This window comes from Schistocerca serialis, chromosome 1 (genome assembly GCF_023864345.2).
Source record: "Schistocerca serialis cubense isolate TAMUIC-IGC-003099 chromosome 1, iqSchSeri2.2, whole genome shotgun sequence".
NCBI lineage: Eukaryota > Metazoa > Arthropoda > Insecta > Orthoptera > Acrididae > Schistocerca > Schistocerca serialis.
Genome location: NC_064638.1, coordinates 925,710,700 through 925,716,921, shown reverse-complemented (window position 1 = coordinate 925,716,921; position 6,222 = coordinate 925,710,700).

Here is a 6,222-nt window from a genome sequence, read left to right as displayed (position 1 = left end):
TATTTCGATGTAAGCCATTTTTTCGTTTGTGCGAGGATTTAGAGAAGGCACTGCAGTGCGGTCTTCCTCTGTGAAACAGCTTTGGAAAAAGGTGTTTAGTATTTCAGCTTTACGCGTGTCATCCTCTGTTTCAATGCCATCATCATCCCGTAGTGTCTGGATATGCTGTTTCGAGCCACTTACTGATTTAACGTAAGTAAGTGACATGGAAAATTATGGACCTCTTACAGTTCATGATTCAATATTTTTACAGGCAGCCTCCTTCCTCCCTTCCCCATTAACAAGCATAAAGAGTAGTTAACGGCCTGCGAAACCAAGAATATTATAATACAAGACACGAAGGTCACGGCCCCTTCAAACGGAGAACAAAGAATAAATCATACTACTCAAGTTACATTACAAGCACACTCTCTTAACACTAAACATGGCCTGCCCACTATCCTAGAATGACTCAAGCAGCCTTCACACTATTCACGCTTGGTGCTCCCCAACTGAGCAGTGTTTTACACTCTTAACAGCACAATTCAACATATGCCCAAATCTAGAGTGAATTCCTTATTCCCACTATGGCAGGGATAACCTCATACAAATCTCTGTTTCTGCCTGTAAACGCAGATTACGATCAGATTGGGAACAAAACACAACTTCAAAGAAGTAGCAGATGCTCACCGTTACGAGCAGCTGTGAGGTAATGGGCGAGTTGTGGCGCCCTGGAAATATTCTAACAAGGGAACCTCCCCATCGCACCCCCCTCAGATTTAGTTATAAGTTGGTACAGTGGATAGGCCTTGAAAAACTGAACACAGATCAATCAAGAAAACAGGAAGAAGTTGTGTGGAACTATGAAAAAATAAGCAAAAATATACAAACTGAGTAGTTCATGGGAAGATAGGCAACATCAAGGAGAATGGGAACGCAGGAGCGCCCTGATCTCGCGGTAACGTGAGCAGCTGCGAAACGAGAGGTCCCGGGTCCAAGTCTTCCCTCCAGTGAACAGTTTAATTTTTTATTTTCAGTATATGCGACAAACTATTATGTTTTCATCACTTTTTTGGGAGTCATTATCACATCCACAAGAAAACCTAACTCGGGCAAGGTAGAAGAAACTTTTTACCCATTCTCTAAGTGTACAAGTTAGGTTGGTCGACAACATTTTCCCGTCATGTGACGCACATGCCGTCACCAGTGTCGTATAGAATATATCAAACGTGTTTTCCTGTGGAGGAATCGGTTGACCTATGACCTTGCAATCAAATGTTTTCGGTTCCCATTGGAGAGGCACGTCCTTTCGTCTACTAATCGCACGGTTTTTCGATGCGGTCGCAAAACACAGACACTAAACTTATTACAGTGAACAGAGAAGTCAATGAACGAACGGACAGATCATAACTTTGCGAAAATAAAAAAGTAAAATTTTTAGTTGAGGGAGGACTTGAACGAAGGACCTCTCACTCCGCAGCTGCTCACGCAAACCACGGGACCACGGTGCTACTGTGCTCAAAGTTTCCTTGATGTTGCCTATCTTGCGCATGGACTACTCAGTTTGTATATTTTACTAATTTTTTTCATAGTTCCACATAACTTCTTCCTGTTTTCTCCATTGATCTGTGTCCAGTTTTTCAAGGCCTATCCACTGTGCCAAATTATAACTAAATCTGAGGGGGGTGCGATGGGGAGGTTCCCTTGTAAGTTCGAAGTTGGTGTGGCTGCGCTGATGCCTCTCAGCGGGCCGGCCGCGGCTCGTCAGCGGCCACGTGGTGCCGAACGTTAGCCGTATTCCATCGGCCACGTGGCTGGGAATTCCATAGCGACGCTGTGTCGATGAAGGAGACATACAGGGAGTGCCAAGGATGATGGACTTTGTGAAACCGTAATGAGAGACATTTCACAGTTCACAGAGAAATTAATAGTAACCAGATGAATTGTGATACCTCAGAAAGAAACATGTTCAGTACCATTATTTGCACAACGATTCTGATGATGTACTCAGAATCTCAATATCTTTATTAGTGTAAAGTTTAGTATCTGACGATAAATTATAAAAGTAACACCTAGCAACGAATTTCAAAAATCTAAATGGTTCATCCGATTTTGTTGATCAACATGTCCTTAGAAAGCTATTAGTGTAAACCTAAATAGGTATGTAGCTTGAATAGTACACAAGTTATTGCAGGTCAAAGTGGCCAATTATTATTGATCGCGTCAGGCCATAGGTACTCCACAGTTACGCGAAAAAACGGTAGCGGCATGCTTATAAATAGATTTATTCATCTATGTCTTTGTTTATATCCGATACATTCTATTTATGAGGAAATTGGTTAAATGTTTAATGTTTTTTAGAAAGCAGAGAGACATTAGGCAACTGGCCTATCTTTGTTGCTATTCCTTTGATATATGTTTATTCGCCGGCCGCGGTGGTCTAGCGGTTCTCGGCGCTCAGTCCGGAACCGCGCGACTGCTACGGTTGCAGGTTCGAATCCTGCCTCGGGCATGGGTGTGTGATGTCCTTAGGTTAGTTAGGTTTAAGTAGTTCTAAGTTCTAGGGGACTGTTGACCACAGATGTTAAGTCCCATAGTGCTCAGAGCCATTTGAACCATTTTATGTTTATTCAATTTGTTTTGTACTTAATAATGTGTATTAGAGCGTGTTTATGGTCCAGGCATAGGAATATTTAATTAATTTCAAGTTATTCAAATGTAAATCCAGTAGTTCGAATGTGTTTCATCATGTCTGTGAGTGTGCATTGGCTTGAGGACAGCGCGAGAGTGCTCTAGCCAATCACAGTGCTCGTGAATGGGGAGACTGGATGGAAGCGGAAGAACAGTACGGGAGAGGACAGGGGAGTGGGTGCTGGATGTGGAGACGCGACGGGGCGGACAGTCGCGGGAGAGACTTGGAGAGTGAGGAGCGGTTTTCACGTGGTCACGGAAGATAGAAGTATTTCGGAGTGCCGACTTGTGGTCTTGTGTGATTTCTGTGGCTTCTGCAGTGAATACGTAGTATGCATATAGAAGTGAATATCTCGCGAGCTATGTTGTTGTGCAGAACTAATTACATGAAGTAGGAATCTGTTGTTTCCCTGTTATTCAACTTACATTTTATTTAATTGCTGGACCATCGACACCAGTAAGTGTATTGCAGAAATATACCACATTGTCTAAAGTACTTCTACTATCGTACTCATCATTTAAAGTCGTTAAAAATAGTACCTGCAGATTTTATTTAATTGCAATCTTTTATTTATAAATTTCTACGTTACATTCTCAACTGCCAAGTGATAGGAACCTACGACCATTAGATTCATGTGTATATTCATATTGTATACTGTAGACTCGGCAGTATTTGGCATGTAATGTGGCAACTACGTATCCCAGCCCCTAGACAACGAAACCAGCCAAAACTTTTAATATTTCAACTCTGAGTGTGTGGGTGCGTAGTTGAGGGCCACCACACCATTTCATGTTATTTGAAAGTCCGCACAGCAAACGACGAGAATCCACAAAGCCTTATAGGCAGCCAGCATCAGGTAGTACAATACACACAATTGTTAGTGCATTGGAAGCCATCGACACCTGTCCGCCACCGACACACTCCTCAAATCATAACACAGCGCCACGAGCAACCAAAGCTCCTCCGTAACGGTCACTCCAAAACTCACCAACACAATATAAGCCCAAACAACGGGGAAGCACGACCACTAGGGCCCCGGAGTGGAAAACCAAGAGAGCCATAGCCGGACGCGCCGCTCTTAACTAGCTGCAAGAAGAGAAAAACCAAAGAGGAAACGTGTATGCCAGAACGAAAGGGATTACTGCCCCTAATACATAAAAGAATCACTGGCACCAGCGACTTCCCAACGGCTCACTGGCATCCTCAGTTTCATCAAAGCTACAGTTATGTCACAGCATCGCTTTACTTGGCACTGTACATTTTGTACATTACATTGGAATATCTACGGTATTCATGTTTCATTCTTAAAATTTCGTCATCGTTTTTGTGTTCGCGCACTGAAAATGTGACTATATGTTGGCAGATTACATAAAGTGTAATGTGCTCTAATCCCGTGTTCTGACTGGCTGAGAAGATCATGTGGCCTGTACCCAGGTTGTGTACCAAAAGCTTATCGTACAGTGCAATCTCGACTTCATAGTTTCCGAAGCTATCTCGACATATCTGGTGGATTTCGTATTTATACTTACTTATTCCGCAGGTATACAACTGCACTGTTATAGCGGATAAAATATCTATCCAAGAGACGTCCTCGTTTTCTATGTTTTTTTGTGCGATACCGATATATCGAAACTCTACCTTCCGAAGACTGATATTTGTCGCGGATGTTGTATGTTTTAAGGTAATTCATTAGCTCTTCATAAACAATGCACTGCAAGGCTTCAGGCACTGCGTGTAATACTCTGATCGGCCTACCGTTATTGTTCTGAAACTAGTTTCAAAAGTACGTGATCATCGAGCATGTGACTGATTTTTTACATGGTATGTACAAGTGCTTAAACTTCAAATGCGATATATATCTACTCAGTGCTGTGAGCCTGAGTTAGCTTCGCATGTGGTGTGACACAATATTGCCCAGAATAGTACTGCAGCTGCCAGATGATTACATGTTGTAAACAGTTACAGGAAAGTAATGATACATGCAGCTTTCCGGTGATTAAACATAAAAATGTCTCTTAAAAAATATATTTATTTCCCACAATTTTTACGTCCCTTGTTTTTTTTATCACCATGAAAAGAATTTGTCGTTATATAAAGCATAAATTTGGTTTATTTATTAATTTTCATGTAAATGAAACACAAAGCCATACCAGATGTAATGATATCTGTATACCACTTCAATACTAACGAAACAGGAATAATAAAACTTTATCACATGAATTGTGAGCATGAAAAAAACGACAATAATAACAATAATTGTAATACTGGGATTAAGGGAATTGGAAGGTATGAGCCAAGGCCTATCAGAAGGAACCATCCCATTTCCTCAGATAATTTATTTGCAAAATATACATCGTTCCACTCTCTAATGTTCGTGGGTTATGAAATGTAGCCATCCCAACGCTTGCCGGGAAGGATTTGATAAGACAATGGAAAGCCAAAATAAGAATGACTGGACTGTGCTGGAATGGTTCCTTTGAAAGGCTATGGCCGACTTTCTTCTCTATCCCTGAAATTTTCCGAGCTTCTGCTCCATCTGTAATGACGTCTATGTTGTTGGACGTTAAACCCTAATCTTCCTTCCTCCCTACTACCTGTCGTCAATAAAGTTATATAATTTGTAAAGTGCTCTCAGAGATAATATATATATTCTGGGACAATTTCAGGAAGACGCAATATTTGTTTACTTTTTTCTGATAGTTTACGAATACTTGTATAATCATAGTTACTGATAATAGGTGATAGTAGAAGCAGAAATGAATTTACCAGAAACATAGAGGATCAAAATGTATACAATAATAAAAGAACTTTTTTAAAAATCACGTTAGGATTAATAACATTAATGTAGTGTGACGAGGGCCTCCTGTCGGGTAGACCGTTCGCCTGGTGCAAGTCTTTAGATTTGACGCGACTTCGGCGACTTACGCGTCTATGGGGATGAAATGATGATGATTAGGACAACGCAACTCCCAGTCCCTGAGCGGAGAAAATCTCCGACCCAGCTGGGAATTGAACCCGGACCCTTAGGACTGACGGTCTGTCGCGCTGACCATTTTTTTTTTTTTTTTTGTTTTGTTCGTTGTTATCGTTGTGTTTGGTCGTTGCAGACGTCGCAAGACATCCTGTTCAAATTCGGTGGTTGGTCTTGCTACTCAGTTTTTTATTACAGAGGCCAACCGGGTCTCTGACTGAACACGCTGAGCTACGGTGCCGGCGCCTCCTCAGTTACCGGGGGCGGACATTAGTATTAATATAAAGATATATTAGATCAACACTTTTGTATGGTGTGTAATCGTATACTGAAGCGAAACGTGGGCAGTAGGACCGGCAGAACAGAAAATAATCGAAGCTTTTGGTTTATGGTGCTGCTACAGAATGTTAAGATTGTCTTGAGTGGACAGACTTGCCAACAAGGAAGGTTAAAATCAGACCTGTGAATCACTTTAGTTAAAAGTAGAAATATAATGATTTGGCTTATGCTAATATCGTTTTGGCAGGGACACTAGAAGGGAAGAAAGATAGAGGGCGGTCTAGATTAAAGTACGTTACGT